At 40.7% G+C, this 19,848-nt stretch overlaps 1 long non-coding RNA gene across 1 annotated transcript in view; it reads right to left on the bottom strand.

Annotated features, from left to right (window-relative positions):
• Positions 1-810: 810 nt before the first annotated feature.
• The window catches only part of LOC124999093, a 34,872-nt gene continuing 15,834 nt past the window's right edge, over positions 811-19,848 (bottom strand). Inside the window, exon 3 of the long non-coding RNA XR_007111141.1 lies at positions 811-1,695. This is a non-coding gene — a long non-coding RNA (uncharacterized LOC124999093). The remainder of the gene's footprint in view (positions 1,696-19,848) is intronic.

Raw genomic sequence — 19,848 nt, 5'->3', positions numbered from 1 at the left:
GCATTTGGGCATGTAGAGGAGATCAAGACAACTGTAGCTGAAGGTCAAACCAAGCATCAGAATGGGGAAGAAAGGAGATTTAAGTGACTTTGAACGTGGTTTGGTTGTTGGTGCCAGATGAGCTGGTCTGAGTATTTCATAAACTGCTGATCCAGTGAGCGGCAGTTGTGTGGATAAAAATGCCTTGTTGATGTTAGAGGCCAGAGGAGAATGGGCAGACTGGTTGGAGATGATAGAAAAGCAACAGAAACTCAAATAGCCACTCGTCACAACCAAGGAATGCAGAATACCATCTCTGAATGCACAACACGTCCAACCTTGAAGAAGATGGGCTCCTGTCAGCTAAGAACAGGAAACTGAGTCTACAGCTGGCACAGCTATTGTCATCACAATTGGACAATAGAAGATTGGAAAAATGTTGCCTGGTCTGACGAGTCTCGATTTCAGCTGCGACATTCAGATGTCAGGGTCAGAATTTGGCGTAAACAACATGAAAGCATGGATCCATCCTGCCTTGTATCAACGGTTCAGGCTGGTGGTGGTGGTGTAATGGTGTGGGGGATATTTTCTCGGCACGCTTTGGGCCCCCTAGTACAAACTAAGTATGGTTTAAATGCCACAGCCTACCTGAGTATTGTTGCTGACCATGCCATCCCTTTATGACCACAGTGCACCATCTTCTGACAGTTACTTCAGCAGGATAATGCACCATGTCACAGAGCTCATATCATCTCAAACTGACAATGAGTTCACTGTGCTCCAGTGGCCTCCACAGTCACCAGATCTCAATCCAGTATTTCACCTTTGGGATGTGGTGGAACGGGAGATCATCATCATAGATGTGCAGCCGACAAATCTGCAGCAACTGCGTGATGCTGTCATGACCAGTATCTCTGAAGAATGTTTCCAACACCTTGTTGAAAGTATGCTATGAGGAATAAAGGCAGTTGTGAAGGCAAAAGGGGGTCAAAGCTTTCACTAGCTAGGTGTACCTAATAAAGTGGCTGGTGAGTCTATACCCTCCTGTAGCCTTAAAGTAGTCCGTATCGAGTCATCATCAGCTGTGAAATGCATACCTGATAAAGTCTGCAGGTATTATTGACCGTAGGTTATCACAACTATTCTGCTGGTGCTCCTTTCATTGCTTCATTATCACACAGAAACACACTGTGTGTATATTTGCCACTGGTGAAATACAAGCATATCGCATGCCATAGAAGCTGGTAATTACATCCAATTCAAATTCAATTAAATCACTCTGGTCAAACAATATTTTCTGCTTATATTTCCTCTCCTATGAGCTAAAGACTGAAATGTCCTTGTACTTTATTGTGCATATCTGAGATAATGAGCAGAACACACACAGAAGACATTCTTTGTTCACCTTCTGTATTAGATATACAGCAGATACCATTATGAACTGCCCACCAGGCTGTATCAGGTGCGAAGAGTGAACTCTGTTTTGTCCAATAAGACTTTAAGTCATTTATCACTCATCTTCAATACAGTTCAGTCATCTTGCATGTCCATCTATCATTCCATTGCGGGGTCTGGGCTTACTGTGTGCAATGACAAATCTTCTCCCAGGCAGAGCTCCAGCCCGTATGCGACTGCATTCATTGCTCCAGACGTACCAGGGGTTTGACAGACATGTTCTACGTGGACGCTGGCAGCACCATATTCCGGGCAGGTTTGCTCGTTATTACTAAACAAAAGATACAGAAAGTTTTGCTGTGTCGAGTCCACAGTGTGTTGAGAGCAATCTGTAAAACTGTGGTAGAAGCTGGCAGAGCAGTTTTATTTATAAAGATACTGTATATTGAAAGCACAAGGTCAAAAGGAGAGACCTAGAGCTGTCAAAACAGCCACCAGGGCCAATTGGGGAGGGGGGGGTTAGCTGTTAAGATGGTCAACTGGCCAACTGAACTTAAATGCATTATTTGCAGTCTGAGCCTTTCCACAAGGAGCCAGTGGCAGCGCCCGACTGATATTCAATAACATCCAGCCTTTGTCCCTGGGGGACCTTAACAATGACCAGGCTGATATATGCAGACTCAACATTTCTCACACAGACCGTGTGAAAACAATCTGCAAATTGTTTATTGCCATAGCACATAAATGATGCACCAAATTTATTTCCTAATCAGTTGCCGGGCTTTTTGCCTTTGCTCAGGTTGTACTTCATTTGCTTTTTATTAAGAACCGTGGTAAGATTTACGAGGATGCTATGTTACTTTACATGCTGTATTTATTTTTCAAGATGTATTATTAAACAGACCTCATTTTTGAATTTGCAAAACAGGCGCATCTTGTTTGTGGCAACCTTTTTATTGTTTAGTTTACATCTGTGATCTAGTGAGCATAGCCAAGTATATTCGTTTAAAAATAATCAAAATAATAATACAAAAATAGATTTTTTTTTTTTTGATCAATATTACTTGAAATGATATTTTCACCATTATTCCAAATAATCAACTTGACAAAGGTTCCCCTGTGGTCCAGTCATCAATCAGTTCACCGGCACCAAACACACTATACAGTGGGGGAAATAAGTATTTGATCCCCTGCTGAATTTGTAAGTTTGCCCACTTCCATAGAAATGATCAGACTCTGGTTTTTATGGTTGTTTACTGGTTATGGGTATAGACAGAATATCAGTCGAAAATGCATAAAAAACACACAATCTAAAAGTTATAAATTGTTATGTATTTTATTAAAGGAAATAAGTATTTGATCCCCAAGCACAACACAAGTCAGTACTTTGTAGAGAAACCTTTGTTGGCAAGCACAGCGATGAGACGTTTCTTGTAGTTGGTCACCAGGTTTGCACACAGCGCAGGAGGGATTTTGGCCCATTCATCTTTACAGACAGTCTCTAAATCCTTCAAGTTTCTTGGCTGCCTCTTGGAAACTCGGAGCTTCAGCTCCCTCCACAGGTTTTCGATCGGGTTAAGGTCTGGAGACTGACTAGGCCACTCCATGACCTTAATATGCTTCTTCTTGAGCCACTCCTTTGTTGTCCTGGCAGTATGTTTTGGGTCATTGTCATGTTGGAAAACCCACCCACGAGGCATCTTCAGTGTTCTTGCTGAGGAAAGAAGGTTTTTGTCCAAGATGTTACAGTACATGGCTGCATTCATTGGCCCCATAATGCGGTGAAGTTGCCCTGTACCCTTTGCTGAAAAACAGCCCCAAAACATGATGTTTCCACCTCCATGCTTAACCGTGGGTATGGTGTTCTTTGGGTCATACTCACGTTTTTTCATCCTCCAAACACGGCGGGTCGAGTTAATGCCAAATAGCTCAACTTTGGTTTCGTCAGACCACAGCACTTTCTCCCAAGCCTTCTCTGAGTCATTTAGATGTTCACTGGCAAACTTAAGGCGGGCCTGTACATGTGCCTTCTTGAGCAGGGGGACCTTGCGGGCACTGCAAGAGTTCAATCCATAACGGCGCAGTGTGTTGCCAACTGTTTTCTTGGTGACGGAGGTCCCAACTGCTTCCAGATCATTAACAAGCTCCTGCCGTGTTGTTTTAGGCTGCTCCCTCACCTTTCTCATCATCATCCTCACTCCATGAGGCGAGATTTTGCGGGGAGCTCCAGACCGAGGACAGTTGATGGTCCTTTTATGGGTCTTCCACTTGCGAATAATGGCACCAATAGTTGTCACCTTCTCACCAAGCCTTTTGCTGATGGTTTTGTAACCTATACCAGCCTTGTGCAGGTCTACAATCTTGTCCCTGACATCTTTTGACAGCTCTTTGGTCTTGCCCATGGTGCTGTAGAAGTTGGAATGTAAGAAACTGATTCTTAGAGCAGGTGTGCTTTATATACATGACGAGTTAAGATCAGGAGTATTGGTAATTAGTTGACTGAGCACAGCTGTGTGCCACATGCGCACCAGCCAATCTGTAGGAGCCTGAATTCTAAGTGAATTGTTGGGGATCAAATACTTATTTCCCTTAATAAAATACATAACAATTTATAACTTTTAGATTGTGTGTTTTTTATGCATTTTCGATTGATATTCTGTCTATACCCATAACCAGTAAACAACCATAAAAACCAGAGTCTGATCATTTCTATGGAAGTGGGCAAACTTACAAATTCAGCAGGGGATCAAATACTTATTTCCCCCACTGTATTTCCTATGGATGAATTAACTGGTGTCAAATATATTCTCTGCAGATGAATAGTTTTATTTAAAACTCCTATCTGTGGAAGGGTGAATTTTAAAAAGCTTTGTCTGACGTATGTACAGTAGACTTGTGTGTGAGTTTTGGCAAGACTTATCTTCATAACACAACGATTGCTTATGTTTTCATTACATTCATGTCTGGAGTTATTTAAGTAATGACACCAGACTGTTGTTACCGTTTCTGAACGGCGAACGAAATGCAATTTCAAGACCGAACTCCACGCAATAAAGATGATTGTTGGCGGTTGTAATTATTGCCTATATTTATGACGCGCGAGCACTGCATTCAATTTAAGCACATTATTGTTCATCACGGAGACGCGACGCGAGGTGGGCGAGGGGGAAATGCGAAATGGATGAAGTAAGTCATTTGCTTTGACAAGTTCCCATCACTGCCAGTCAACTGTGTTATTCTGTGCCGACCGGCTTCCTGGAAAACGCATCCTTGGTGCCAATGCACCTGTTGTTCTCTCCATCCGCATCGTCACAGTCATTTATCAGGGTCAGCGGGAAAATGACGTCATGTCACAGTGAAAAACAGACATGCTGGTGTGTGACATAAAATACTGAAGTCTTTATGAACGCTATTATGAAATGTGACAACGGTGTATCATAGTCTGCAGGTCTAGTTATAGATGTGATTCATCTTGCTCACATATGACTGACAGTTCCTCACAGGTATCCGCTGGGTTCACTGATTTTGGACTTGGATTTCAGAGTTTCAGTCTAATTTCTCACATGCAAAATTAAACAATGGCTCACGCTGCCATGTGACTTATTTCTGCTTGATTAAGCTCTGCCACTGACTGTCAGGTGAAGTCACCAGGTCCAGCGAATTCCCACAAGTGTAACAGCCTCCGTTTTTCTCCTCACAATGACAAGTAGAGATTAGTGAAGGACCCAACCATCCTGACGGCTTAACGGGTACCGCACTTTAAACACTTCTCAAACTGAGTGTTTTGATTTGCTTAAGCAAGCTCACACCTGCAAAAACCCTTTCAGTTTTTAATCAAACTAAAAGGGTTTTGATTAGAATAGCAACTAAAACCGCCCCACCACCCCAAAAACAATCTTTGCCAAAATGATTTATGATGCAAACTTTGCAAGGGGGAAAGAAGCAGTTTTTGTTTCCCAACGCTGCGATGCAAATTTTATATCATAATAAATCCAGGCTTCAGAATGGCCCAAGATAGCATCATAAAATCATTGTTGGTGGTCACATTCAAAACACCCTCTCTCTCTCTTCATCCAATCCCGTAGGTGGATAGGCATGTTTGACAGTTTGATAAAACAATCACTCAGTTGTTTATGCTCTCTAAATCATGTCTAACATTTTTTTTTTCCTTTCAGTTCATTTTTGCAAATCGTCCCTCCGACTCACTAATCCATCACATGCTTTTGCAGTAAACAACAGCGAAGACGCAAATCTCCATCTGAAATGTTAAGTGTGCTGTGTGGGGTGTCTCTATAAAACTGCACTATTCATATTTCGGTTTGATCTAAACAAGATCAGACAGGTATACTTTACTCTGTGCAAGGAGCTTGTTGGAAGACTTTTTTTTTTTTTTTTTAACAAATAATTAAGCCCGCTAGCCTTCAGAGAAGGAGAACAGAGATTGTGTGGCTATGCATTACAAGTGGGGCCGGCCTCCTAGTGTCTTTCCTCCTGCCTGAATCAGAGATGCCAGATGCTAAAGCTGACAGCTCAGTTAACATGGTAATCATGAGACCAATGAGAGCTAAATGATCCAATGAACACATGCCCATCATTTTAGCAAGACGCTGCAGGGAAAACGCTGCATGTGATGTGTATCAGTATCGGTTTGTTGATAAATACCATCTGCTGGCTGACAATGGAACTTCAACTCCAATATAGAGAGGAGTCATATTCAATGAAAACTCATCATAATGCTAAATTCTTCAACTGAATGCATTAACAATGCACACTTTTTCCACTATAATAATATCAACACTTTGGATCATTCAATATAATGTCCCACATTAGGGGTTACAGAACATAATGATTACGAAAATACTTTCGCTTCATGGGGAAAAATGATGTGTCAAAATGTTTCGACTCAATTATTGCACGTCCCGCTGTGACAAAAAGGACTGAAAAAAGCCAGAAGCTGATCACCAGATGTGTGAGTATTCTTTAGAGACCCAATAAGATGCAGGCTTTGTGAGAAATGGAACAGAGCCACAGAAGCACAAACACTATGTGCGAGCTCCTCACCCAAAAATCTAAAAAACAAACAAAAAAAAAAAAACATCTGCCGACTCACTGACCTCAAAACAACGAGAAAACAACGAGACAGTCTGTCAATAGCTGGGTGAATTTCAAATTAAAATAAGCACAAATCATTCTCTGATGCTAATCTTTTCCAGTTGAATAAAGTCATAGATGGATTTCACATGAAAATATGATATTATGATGAAATGTTTGAATAAAAGGTGGAAAGATTTATGGAGTTGTTATTATTATTTAATGGTAAGTTAGTCAACCACTCAGAAAATAAACACAAGGTCAGTCAATTTTTGTTGAAGTCCTTGAGCCAAAATTCTACTTTTAATATATTATGTCATTATAATATATAATGCACAATGCAAGTACAGTTTCTAAAGGTCCTTGACCAATTACCAATCCTAGAAGAGGTTGCTGTTACACGAAGGAAAACAGATTCAACATGGCTGCCGATCCCTTCGTGTTATCCGTGGTCCGGGGCACAGCAGGCTCCTGAGTGAAAGCTGGTGACCTTAAGTATGTTGACAGCTGACAGAGCGTGACTTCAGCCTGCTTCGTCACCCTGCTCACCCTGCTACTATCTGACGTGGACACACACACACTGCACTCATCACTGTGGACATTTCTAACACATGTGAGCAGAGGAATTACAGAAATAGCCTTTGCCTAATTAGTCCTCTCTAATTATTAAAAAAAAAAAAAAAAAAAGTCAACTGACCGAGCCTTTAAAATTAGCCTTTACCATTTTATGTACATTTTTTGTTGGCGCTCTCTGTGCTGAAAGCTAATGATGTGCATCTTATCATTTACATGGTTTTAGGGCACTAACTAGATAATGACACACACCACACAATGGGAAGCAAATTTAGATTACCCATCAGGTAATGGACCATCTTTGGACCTAATGTTATTTTCTCGCTTTCAGCACAACACTGGCTGACGGATAATTGGAACGGGGTAATTTCCCCGTCTCTGTTTGGCAGCAGCCGACCCAATGTGCTTCAACGGAGCTTTTTGCTTTACCAAATCTAACTCTGCAGCTACTTTATGCTTGCTAAGCAGAGGGAGGAGGCAAAGGAGGAAAATCTCTGGTACTGTCAATACCATTAAAAGTTCATTTGGTGCGTTGATTGTCTCTTTAGATGATGAATCTGAACATCATTAATAGGACAGTCCTGTGTGTGTTGGCATGACGAGACATATGGCTGCCAGTACGCGGCGCCGCCAGGCTCATAAATCACCAGCGACAACAGATAATGAATGCAGTGCTCTCAGAGAAGATTGGTTTGCCCGTCTCTATATCAGCTCTCTGAAGTGATGGTAGAATTCATATTTATAAGAAAATCTGTGTTCAACATGAGCCACATGGGTCCAAGTATGAATACATTTAGAGAGATTAAAGAATTATGTGTGGCCCCAAAATGACTACGAATTAAAATTTGCATCATTCACATGTTTTACAAAAGCATCAGTATTTTTGATAAAATTACCATTAAGAGGGGGTTTATCTACCGTATACTACTCACTGAGTTTCTGCTCTCTAGCTTGTCTTCATTATGGCTTTTCGTCAGCACATCTGGACCCCACAGGCAGACAGATGGAAAGTAGATGAGCCCTAGATTTAGTCTGGGGATTAGGCCAGGTGTTCCAAACTTATTTCAGGAATACATATCAGTATGATAAATTCCCAAAAGACATAAGTAAGGGCATTTGGCAGCGCCTTAGAGGCTTCGATGTCTGGTTGTTTAGCCTGAATATGATTGCAAAGCCTTGAGGCAATTTTCAAAGGAAAATTAGTGTTGAAAAGGAAAGGGAAGCTAATACTTTAAAAGTTGCAAGTCGCAAGCACTAATAATGATCTACGATGACGCCGCGGCCGTAACAAGAAGGAGTTTGCCGTTTTGGACTTGACCTATCTGCCTTTACATCTTTAGAAGAAAAAAATCCATTTCATTCAGTGTCAATCTTTCAACCTGAGTATACGAGCTATCTCTCTCTCATTCCTCACACACACACACACACACACACACACTTGCATGCAGATGCACACAGAAGCACACAATTTCACTTGAAATCCCTACCTAAATTATCTGGCAACTCTGGGGGCCCTGTGAAACTGCCAAGTTGATGGGAGGGCAGGAGGGGATTGTGGGTAATTTCGTGTCACATTTCCAGCAAACTGATGTCTCATCGGACAGATAATAGCCTACAGCAACACTGTGACATAAAGGCAAAGTCATAGTCCACCTTCTATTCAAATACTTTACTTTTCCAGAGATTCTTCTATGTAGATTTTTATTTTATAGGGCATTTGCAGTTTTTCCGTATTTATACATTTGTATATGAATGTGAAAACTGGTGCTTAACCTGAATATTACTCTGGACTACTTGCTGATCCCTGCACTTGTTTCCTCTAAGTAGACCATTAATTTCACCATCTGCAAGGTCTTTTAAGTGAACTTGAAAGGACGCTTAGTGAAATATTTTCTGTCATAGTTTATATTAATAGAAGGATTAAAATGCAAAGCGAGTGTTTTTTTGTTTTTTGGGGGGAAGTTCTGTTAACATTATCATAGACAATGCTAAGTCAGTGACATCCGAACCACTTCATCACAGCTTGTTGGACGGAAGAAAGAGTTCAGGTAGTTAATCATTAAATGAGGCACCCTGAGGTTGGCTGATTTTACTAGACAGGCATTTCTCCAATGGAGACGGGAGACAAAGTAGTCATTAAATTTATCGGCGAGACTGGCGTTACTGGTGACATTGCTTATAGTGTTATCATTGGGTTTTTATCACAGGATATTTTTGGCCCCTGTTCAAGACCTTGTTTCGTACTCTCCAAGATTTCTTAGAGTCACCCTGCGATACGTTTATAAGTCTGGCATATTGACTACTCTTGCTCTTTCTAATAATATGTGTAAGTTTGTTTCTACAGTCGATGTGAGCCATGGATTATGAATATTTGTACTGTATATGATAGTCTTCTCAGTGATGGTCCTTTGAATTGACTCTGTTATTGTGCGTCTGGGATTTCCCCTGGGGACTGAATAGTGTGTCACATAATCTTCCTCATCGATAAATTCACTAAATACCATACGCAAGAGCTGTCGCAGTTCACTCAGATCACACAGCAAAGACAGATACCTGAAAACACAGACATGTACATACATTCACCCACTCTGAACACGGCCGACAGACATACAGACATGTCCCCACACTCTCAGACACACAGAAACACTGTTGACATTACCCGCTGTATTGTCACAGAGCAGACAAACATAGATAGTATCTAGCTCACTGGCCGCGAGCACAGAAAACTGACCTCGTTACACCTGGCGGTGGGCCCACACAGTCTAACAGGCAGGATTTAGGCCAATCCCCGAGCCAAAATGAGAATATAGACGATAAAGAGAAAATAGGGAAAACGAGAAAATAACGAAAGAGTCATTCACCACAGGGATGTGACATCATCATCATGCATTTCTGTTTACACTACTGGGGAAGCAGCATCGCCTCCACTCAGGCAGCATGTGATTTGGGAAATCCTGTACAGTTTGCCATCGATGTCGAGCTTATCAATGAACAGATGAGCGTTGCTTTTTAGTTTTCTCGCCTGCGCCCTGATCAATGAGCAGTCTGGCAAATCTGTTCATGATCCCTGGTGGAAATTGGTCGCTGAGTAGTTGGATAATTTCAGCTCCTTTGGTCGTCCCAAGGCGATGGACTCTGGAAAAGAGATGGCTCCGGCTACTTTTGGCTTCATTTTCAACTCATTGACTAGAAATGTCTTAAAAAGTTCCTCAGATTTCTGATGAGTTTCATTTTTAACTGAAATTGAAATTCTGCTGTCAAGGTTCTGCGTTTTTTTTCTTTGGTCCTATGACACGTTGTTTGCCTTGAGCACCTCAATCGGCGAGTTGTTGAATTCCACAGACTGCTTTAGTTCTTTAATATCTGTTGTCATGAATATTATGGACTCACTGACGTGACACGATCAAGTATCATTCATTTCTCTTGAGCTCGACTTAGCTCCGGTGCTTTTGTCTTCAGGTCTGCTGTTTGACATAACGTTTTTGTCGTATAATGTATGAAGCATGTAAGCTTCCAGGTCCTCACTCGGCTCATCAACAGGCGAATCCAGTTTGATTTAAGTTGTCGATCACTGCTCAAACTAGATGTAACAGCGTGATTGGGAAGTTTTTGCAGAGTATAGCTCTGCACTTCATGTAGTCAGCCATGGAGAAATGACTATTTACTTATTTTGGTTAAACAATCAACACAAATCTAATCAGCAAGTTACAAAGTATATTAAGTTTTAAACCATATTATATATTAAAAACAAAAGACTAAGCTTTTAAAAAATGCTAATTTTTATCAGTTTACCTATTTGCATCTGACACAGAATCAAAGAGTTTTAATTCTCTGCACCTAGGGTGATTGTTTTCCCCCCACTTCATATCAAGCAGTTTTTAACAGGTGAAAGTGCCCAACTAGCTAAACTAAATCTACACATGAACACCAAAGCCAGCTCAGTGATAATTAAATCAGTGCCCAATATCAGCCAAGAGGTGGCCTTTTGCAAAGCACCAGGTGTTTATCTTCATCTCACTGGCAGAAAAATACTGAGTGCTGCTCCCTTACCAGAAATCTGATGGGACAAAACTGGTGCATCGTGTTAAAAATAAGAACATGTAACACATGTATCCATCCATTTCAACTCCATGTTTGTGAAATTAATAAATCTGGCGTAAATGTATTATTAATTTTGCCTAATATGCTTCTGCATCTCTTCAGAAAGGCCGTAGTAGACACGTTTGATTATTCAGGACTGTCTGAAAAATAAAAGCTGTGTTAATGTGTGAAGCCCTATGGAAGTACTGAAAGGGACATGGATCCTTTTTGTGTTGGTATAATCCAACAATCTGACCTCACGATTACTTTTTGACATAAGTGACAGAATGCCTCCGTGTACAGTAAATATTCTCTGGGAAACTGTACTGCATCGTCATTACCCATTTTCCTCAACTTCTGTGTTGTTCTTTGGTCTCTGTGCAAAACTTTGTTATTTTTAGTTTCCAACTCCCCCCTATAAACTCCTCTCCCTCTTGTTATTTTCAGCCTCTGCTCTTTTTGCAGATGGCTCAGGTAAAACAGAGCAGTTTGTGATCTAATCTGGGACCTCTACGGTCTGTCAGTCTGTCAGTGAATCCATCCCAGCAACCTTCCCTCTCAGTCTGCACATTCAACATTTCTTACATTCCCCTCTTCAGTTTTTAAGTGTCATCGTTATTTTCTGTCTCTCAACCTTTCCCGTCATCCACTTCTGTTCTTGTTTTCTTCTGTCTTCGCGAGGCATAGTTCTAACAACTGCAATGCTTGTCTGATGACTTTCTCTAAATAAACTATTTCTTTTTAGTAAAGACAGTGACACTTTGGCAATAACACAAAACCTGTGGCTGCTTCTTTCAATGCCGGGGCTGACGGTGCAATCTCATTGTTTTGTGTCTGTTGTTAATTTAGTTTGGCATCTTCACGGCTAGGAAATTGGAAACGTCTGAGTCTGTGCTTCAGTGGACACAGTAAATGCATCTTTACACACAAGCAGATGCGGTCAAACATGAACTTTACAATTTGAAAAGAATGTGGCCGTGACATTTACGATATGTCATTTTGCAGAGAAAATGGTTTTCTTGTTTTTAACTTGCTCAGTGGTATGGAGAAGGGGGAAATGCATCAAGAATAAGGAATTCAAGACAATGGCTTCAATCTGTATGGCTATCCCAAGCAACAAAGGATTGATGAATGTAATTGTAGTGGTCCGTGTGTTTTTGGCATATGCGATGTAGTAATATTACTACATGATGAATAATACAGAAACAAACCCAGATTTATGGGTAGATTTTACTTCTCTAAACAAAAAGTCTGGCCTGTGTCCACATTTCGATTTTGCTCTTGAAAAAAGCAAGACAGAAAGACAGACTGTATTCACTTCACACATGGTAGTCTCAGGTTCGTCACACCCCAAGGTTACATGCCATACTGTGCTGTACGTCTTTTACGAGGTCTGCATGCTCTTTTATTTGCACACAGCAGAAAATGGTCCTTAACGCCATTTTTATGATGTAAAACTGAAAAACAAACAAAACTGTGAAGGTATAAATTCTAAATAATCACTAAAGAATCCCAGAGCTTCACGTTCTATGGGTTTACTTCAATAGCCCGGGATGAACCCCAGGCTACTCACTGTGCTGTCAGGAATCTCGGCCTTGGCACTCCCTCTCAAAAACAGCCAGCTCTCTGGCCCACTGAGAAAGGGGCTTTGCTACTTCAGCACTCCCGCTGCTCTAACACGACCATCTCCCCACAAGCCTGTCGCCCACTGCCATGCCAGATATTTCCCACACGTTCTACAGCTGCAGCGCCTTCAACGCCAGAGAGAAAAAACCTTCTGGGTGAAAACAAGAGAGAGACGCAGAAAGAGCAGAGGTGTTTGCATGTAATTTAGCCTTCACGCTTATGTCACGATCATTACGACTGTATGTATGTGTGCGTGTCCTTCCTCAGATCAAACGTCCCACTGTATCGGAACACGTGACAATAGAAGTTTTTATCACCTCGAGCGTGTAAACACCAGCTTCAGAACCATTGTGTTCTTATGCAACGTTCCCATCAGCTTAATTTAATAAACAGTCTCATGCACTGAAAATATCCCGCAGCCGACACAGCAAGCTGAATGAATTCCCCCCAAGCAGTTGTAGTTCTCGTATCCTCAAACAATCTCTGTGGGGTGGTGAGTTTGGTCATTAATCAGATGTAAAAAAAAGAAAAGAAACAAGATTGATTATCGCACATTAAAGAGTAGATTAAAATGTTGCATGAATTTAAATAAATTCATATCAAAGAGTCTCTAGCTGTACTTGCATGAGGACGTGGGTTTAAGTACACTGCATATGTATTGAGTACCACCTGCTAGACGCCCACTACAAACTCAGCCATCACATTACTCTAGAGCACTCTGGTGTATGAATCTACTAAAACAATATCACGTTGGTTGTTTGGCACCAACATTTTTAGTTGGATTTATGTAAGCAACAACAGCCCTTTTGATATATTTTAGGAAACATGACTGAAATAAAATTTAAAAGCGGTTATAAATGGCTGACTAATGCTCATTACTTGAAGCTGCGGAGAAAATAATCACCACAGGGAAACTACACACATATTCATTAATAATGCCAGGCAAAAACCTATTTACTGGAACTTTGAAAGAACTTTTGGGGAGTTCCAGAAAAAACACGACTTCATAAATTGTTGAAAGCCGTGTACTGTATAATTTAATCTCAACTCTAGAAACTTGGAAAAAAATGGGATGTAAAAAATATTCCAAAATCAAGAATCAGCTGTCAGAACTTTGAATATATATTTAATCACGGGCTCAAACTATTTATTCTGCAAGATGAGGGACACGCGTCTGATCTAAAAAGAGAGAGTCAACGAGCAGACGCTTCTCACTGGCACAATGCACTTCACAGGCTGATTAGGAAATGACAGTCGGCATAGAGGTGAAATGGAGATTTCGACAGCGCTGTATCTTGGTAATGAATGCGAGACAGGTTTTATTCATTTGCACCAGGCTTGAAAAGAGATATCCAACCAGCAAGTTCCCCATAAAAGGTGTTTGAGTTCTGTAATTCGGGGGCAGAGAAGATGCTGGGGTCTGATTGTCAAGAGGCATGGAGACAAAAGAGCGAGGGGGAGGAAATAAAGAGCTGGCACAAGTGGAGAGGGCTGATTCAGTAGTGATTGTGCCTGGTCCCAAAAAGCTGTCAGCCGATTCCATCTAAGTGAAGATACTGATAACTGACTGATGAGTAAAAGTTTCAGAAAGAAAGAAAGAAAGGAGGAGGGAAAACATTTGAGTGGCAAAGGATGAGAGTTTCAATGTGGCCACAATGACTGTGTATTGGAGAAACTCCTCTAACATTCAGGAGAATAAAAACCTAACCCAGAAGGCATTGGTAGCGTGAAATCAATAAATGCAATGAGATTACTTTTGGCATGCTACTTTTTCTACTCTAATACATTTTTATATTGATAAACAATGTGCTTAGAGTTAGCTGCATGTGGATTCAGATTTGGATTTAGTTTCTTTCTCAGTGACACAAGATTCACCCTGAACAGAAACTGAGAGTTTGCCATTAAAGTTTGTCTGCCATAGATGAACGAGTAGCCAATGTTCACGTCCTACAAAACCATGACAAATTTACTGTTTGTTCACTGTTACTGTTTCGGATATTAAGAGTACATCATGACAAAAGAAAAAAGGAGTTTATATTTTACTATGAAGAAGGAAACTGAAGTAATCCTGTCTTGGTTTTTCAAGCTAATTCCTGAATATAAACAGTATTGCCCAACAAAACAGAAATTACTTTCTTATCATTACTTTTCTTGTACATGTACATCATGTATATTTCTGTCACCAATTCAGCTTTAAGATTGAGTTTTCTTAAAAGTCTGACAATAGGTAATGGACAGCTCATTTACTGTGTGAAATCAAGTGGCAACCTCCACGTCTCAACGATGAAGCCCATGCGAAGTTCAAAAAACTGCAGTTCATTGAGTGGCCACTAGAGGCTGGCTCCAAAAGGGAGCAAATCCCCATAGACCCCCATTTTAAAAAGCCCAACTTCACAGCCATATTAAACATGTTTACAGCCTGGTACAAAAAATGGTTTTGGTCTCAATGGTTTATTTCACTATTCATGACAACTGTACGGGGGGTGAACTAACTTCTAACTTATTCCTTTATTATTTATTAAGGTTGAAAATCTTTCCTGCTTTGAGTGACAGGCAGTGGTCCGAGCTAACAGGTAGCGGAGACTTGAGTGTGCGTGTCTCAACGTCCAACACGACCCCACACATCCATAGTTGGATCATCCACGTGTGGGTGGAGTAAAGCTCATCCAACATGGCGACCGCGGGCTCCGCCCACTTCGGGCTTCATTTCCGAGGTTCAGATTTCAATGAGTGACATCACAGTGGGTTTGTCCATAGGATATTCAGTCAATGTGTGAAATTAACAATTTTCTTTCTTATTCTAGTAGTGAGCTGTGGAATAGTGGTTGGAAAAGCATCTGGAACCATAAGGTCACTGATTTGAATTCCCCTCATGCCAGAGGTTTGGTTGCCTTAAGCAAGTATCTAAAACCACTCAACAGCTCTCAGGGTGAGTTGTATGGCTCCTAGTATCATCTCTGTGTGTACAAATAGATGGGTTAAATGCAGAGAAAACTAAAATGTCTTGTATGTGGACATAGTTTTCTAAGTAGATAATAAACTAACTGATGCAATATGTTGGTCCCACACTGCATTCAAACACAGATACAATACACTGACAGCAGAGGCCTATTTTAATGAGTCTTTAATAGACAAGCACCAGGGTTCCAATGAGGTTAATCAATAATAACGCCACCGCTTGCATGTTGCTCTTTGCTGCTCAAAATGTTATCATCCCTCACACATGTGTCCTCCAGGGTGTCCTGGCCAAGGCTCCGAGTGATTGCATTAGATTTTAGTCTCTGTCTGGTGGTTGTTTTCATGAACAGGACACGATGGACAAGAGAGGGAGGATGGTGAGAGAAGGGCAGCATCTGCCCCATTTGTTACCCACATATCAGCGCCCAGTTCCCAGAACTGACAAAGCACTTCAGACACACACTCAAACAATTTCCCAAATTCCCCTCTATTAAATGTAAGTGAGGCTGTGTGTGTGTTTGTGTGTGTGCGTACACGTTTGTAAGCACTAGGGAAAGAGGAGAGATACGAGGCACCAGAGCTGATGCTATGTGAGTTATAAAACACAATACTGGTGATACATTATAGTCAGCCTCTGTGCCCGGGAAGCTGCTGACGCCAAGTGTCATGATGTCAGTGACTTTTCATAGAAATACCCACAATGAGGAAATAACGCTGATAACATGTTGCGCAGATCTAACAGTTCTATCTATTTGTGTTACTTGTTTGATGTCCAAAGTGTCTGTCCAACAGATGCTGGGATATATGAATTATGAAGTAACCTCAAAATAATCAAATAATTGAAAATGATGAAGATCTAATTTTGGAACCAAACAGAATGTCTTACTCAGCTTTTTCACCATTTTCTCTGCATTTTAGATCAGAACCCTTACGGCAGACATGAGGAGCAATGGTAAAACACTCTTACAACAGCTTTTGTAAGTGGGTAACATGAGTAGACTGTGTTTTTAACATGGGAGTGGTTTTGTCTTAGGTTTGATTAGAAATATTAGAATTAAATATAATACCATCTGGAAAAAACATGATAGAATAAAATTCTATTAATACATTTGTGTGGGAGAAAGAGAAAATGTAAGGCAGTGCTGACTGACTGCAGGTCCAGACTACTGAAATCCAAGGAAACAAAACAAATACCACCTCCAGTTAAGACAGTACACAGCGAGGTTGTTCATTTCCTCACTGCAGCCTGAAGCCAATTTCCAACACTGTCTGCATGGTGTACCAGTTCTATTGAACCTCGTTACTACTACAGTGGTATTTTGGATGTGCTACAAATGTGCTACAAATGCTATGTGGATGTACTGTAAAGGAAATTAATCGTAATAAGTAGTATTGTTTGTTTATTACTGCTTACCTGTTGGGTTAGTAGAATCCAAATTTGACTTCAAAGTAAGTAAACGCATGGCACATGGTGAAATCTACTTAAATATTTACTATCAGTTGCATTAGTAACAATGCTACAATTACAATAACTTTCACACATCGGTGACTGCTGCACACTAGAATACAAAAATAAAACGGACTTAGTTTGACAAAAGCCTTCAAAAGGTTGTTGTTGACGTTGTTTGGTTAATGCATATATAGACCAGCCCCTTCCACTCAAAACAACCTTGATTCTTCCTGACATGGATCACTCATCCATAGGTAATTATACTAGCTGGATGTTTTGGGGGTTTTTTTGTTTTGTTTTTTTTCTGAGTAACCTCCAGAGGCACTTGTGTGTAAAAGTAGAACCAGGGCCTTAAAGAAATATTCAAACTAGCCCATCTGGCACCAACAACCATGCAACTGTGAAAGCCACTGGGAGCACAGTATTTTGGCCATGCTGATATTTGATGTGAACATTAACTGAAGCCCCTGACCTATATCTGTAGGATTTTATGCACTGCGCTGCTGCAACCTGACTGACTGCTTGGATAATTGCATAATTAAGCAAGTGTTCCTAATTAAATCCTCAGCGAGCGCATACAAACTGTGCAGCAATAATAATTAAGATCATTATTCTGAGATGTAAAATAATTAGATTAGGTTGTCTTGGGCAACATTTTTTATCAAACATTTTATCAAAAACTTGCAGCCTTCATTCAAACTATATAATATCAATTCATAAAGTCCTTGGATTGATTCTTTACACAGTTTCCATTTCCTATATCTTCTCATTAGAAATCTTGCAACCCTGGTTTTGCATGACTGCGCTTGTGATGAGATTAGTCCAGGTAGATCCAAATGACAGCTAAAATTGTAAGGACAGGACAGCCTGAAAGCAGATGTGTGGCAGCATTTTGGATTTAAAAGGTACAATGACTGAAAAGAGTTCGACAAAAGCGAAGCCATACAGAGAAGATGTTCAAACTATGGGGGGAAAAAAAACACTGCAGAATCACCACGATCTATCAAGCAAGCAAAACAGTTGTAAACTTAAATAAAAGCTGGTGTGTCAGAGGTGGAATTCAGCTTTGATGAAAGCACAGTCACTATGTGGACTTTGCACAACATATCATCTGAGTCAGAGCGATAAAATGACGATGGGCCACGGTGGGTGAACAATGGTGGAGGGGAAAAAAAAGATTTGGAGAACGTTTTTCTTTTACAAAGAACAAGCTTTGAGAAGTACTACTTGTAAAGACCAAAACAAGTACTTCAAATTCCTATAACAAAACTCTTTGGAAAGGATTGTGACATGAGACCTCAATGTCTTGTCTTGGCTTCCAAAAAAGTGGATACATAAGACACCAAACAAAAAGGATAAGCATGTACACATACAGACTGTTAAAATGTGAAGCCCAATCTTCCATGTTTTTATATTTAGATTCCTGTAAAGGACATGAAAAAGATATTTGTTTTGGCACACACACCAAATCTCGGCATCCACAACAAATCACCCCCTGGTGCATCCTATCACTCAGAGCTCTGCAGCAATGCATATTGCTGATGTCTTTGTCAAGCCTGTTGTTTATCCCCAGGCTCCTTAAATACTCAATCATGTTCTGCAGGGACCACGGTGGAAGGGACAAAATAGATATGGGAAATCATATTTTATGCTTTGCACAGAAGGAATCAGGCCCAATTCTGAATATGTCTCAGGAATTGACGCTGGCTGCTGCAGAACAATAGACAGCTACTGTACTGCAATATTACCAGTAGACACCTCATACCTCTCCTTTAACAGGGAATATACTGAATGCAAACAAACAGAACAGCAAAAATCTGATGCCAACGAGCCATTGATCTGGCTTTTGTGAAGCTTAAGCAATGGTTGCTCATGATTACTGTCTGCTGAGGATAATTCCTGAGAGCAATATTCATCTGTGAGTCAATACCGAGCTAGTGAACTATACTTTACTTCACTTTTCCCGATGGCCTCATTCAATTTGTGTTCTGTATCCCACTGTAGTAAATGTCCAACCACAAATTTATCAGTCAAGTCAATCAATCATGTGCGACTGTCAGTTTTAGTTTGGATTTAGAAGAAATATTGACTGAAGTATAACATTATGACCACTGTCCTAATACTGTCAGGTCTCTCTTGTGCATCCAAAACTGTTGTGGCTCATCAGAGAATGGACATGGGCCTTCTGAGAGTTTCTTGTGGTGTCTGGACATAGGATGTTGTTAGTGGGGGAGCTTTTCAGTTCTATGGGTTGAGGGGAAGGTCCTCTGTGGATCATCCCACAGATATTTGACCAGTTTGGGATCTAAAACTGAACTTGGAGGCCAGGTCAACACCCTGTGCTGTTTCACGTTGTTTTTTTATAGGTGTTCCTAAACCATTTGTGTGTGTTGCTGTGACATGCTGCAACCTCCTGGGGATGGCTGCTGCCATCAAGGAGCAGTGACTATGTCCAATACTGCATTACAGCAGCTACAAAACAAGTGGGGGCAGCTACAGTGTGCATACGTAGCCACTGAATAGTTGGTTAAGTGTTTGCTGATGTTAAATCATTACAAAGTTAAATGGTAAAACAACTGATTGATCGATGCGTCACCACCATCAATGTTCTTTTATAGTCAGAAGTCAATGTATGGTGGCCAAACTCAGACAAGATGAACATCAGCCTTATTTGATAAACTTAGCACTTTTACGTC

This window comes from Mugil cephalus, chromosome 21 (genome assembly GCF_022458985.1).
Source record: "Mugil cephalus isolate CIBA_MC_2020 chromosome 21, CIBA_Mcephalus_1.1, whole genome shotgun sequence".
Lineage (NCBI taxonomy): Eukaryota > Metazoa > Chordata > Actinopteri > Mugiliformes > Mugilidae > Mugil > Mugil cephalus.
Note: the sequence above shows the minus strand (reverse complement) of the source record. Positions and strands in the feature narration are given on the sequence as shown.